The sequence below is a fragment of the Condylura cristata genome, unplaced genomic scaffold, assembly GCF_000260355.1.
Source record: "Condylura cristata isolate star-nosed mole 26May11 unplaced genomic scaffold, ConCri1.0 scaffold00069, whole genome shotgun sequence".
Classification (NCBI taxonomy): domain Eukaryota; kingdom Metazoa; phylum Chordata; class Mammalia; order Eulipotyphla; family Talpidae; genus Condylura; species Condylura cristata.
Genome location: NW_004567170.1, coordinates 279,510 through 280,594, shown reverse-complemented (window position 1 = coordinate 280,594; position 1,085 = coordinate 279,510).

Here is a 1,085-nt window from a genome sequence, read left to right as displayed (position 1 = left end):
GGCCCGGGCGTGGCTCCAGGGGCCGAGCCGAGGGGCAGGAGCCAGGCGAGGCGGCAGCCTCAGCTGACCAGCCGGCCCTGACGGCTGTGGTGCAGACATCCCTCGTGGGTTCCCCAACCCCAAGCTCGGGCCATGGGGGGCTGGAGCAGCCTGTGCCTTGGGCTGCAGCCAGGACCCGGGTGCTGGGGGCTGGGGTGCACCCCTGGGGGTTCAGAGCACCCCCCCCAGTCAGAACAGCGGCAGGTCTGCGGCCCCAGGCCTGGGGAAGGCTGCTGCGGCCCAGCAAGGTTCTTCAGGGAGCCCCTGAGCGGCGCCGAGGCCCCGGGGCGCCAGAGGGTGGCGGGTGGGGTGATGCAGGCCTTGCCCCTTGGTGCTCCGGGACGTCTGTGCCCTGGGGAGCCCGTGGGGTCAGCAGGATGACAGCGGCTCATCCGGTCACTGGCTGCCCGCAAGCCCCGGCCAGTCGCTCTGTCCCCAGCTCAGAGACTCGGCCCAGGCTGAAGGGCGCGGCCATGTGAGGGGCTCAGGCCGCCCCTGGCCCCCTGGGCTGGCAGCAGGACAGCGCCCCCTGCACCCCGGCCACTGGGCACCGCCCGAGGTGGGGCCAGGCCCTCCCTGGCCCCTCTGCACTTGGGAGCCAGCCCCCCTGGCCCTGCAGACCGCACCCCGCGTGCAACCTTGCTCATGGATGGGGACTCACAGCTGCCCAGAGGCGGGGCCCTCCCCCCCCCAACTCCCGGGAGGCTGCGGGATCTGCCCAGGCTCCAGCTCAGAGTAGACCTGGCCCTGGGGCGACCCCACCTGCAACCCCCTGCAGACACGGCACCCCCCCGCGGGCTCCACACCTGCTCCCCACCTGCCTAGCGCACCCCACAGCCCTGGCCCAAGCCCGTGACAACCACACCTGCAAAATGGCCGCCGCAGGTGCGCTCCAGCCCGGACCCCGCAACTGCGGCTCAGACTGAGGGGGTGCGGGAAGCCCGCGGAGGCTGAGCCCAGGGGCAGAGGGCGGGGGCTGCCCAGGGGCGCCTGGTTGGGCGGTTGGACCTGCGGCCCTTGGGGCAGGCCCCCCGCCCTCCCGCGGC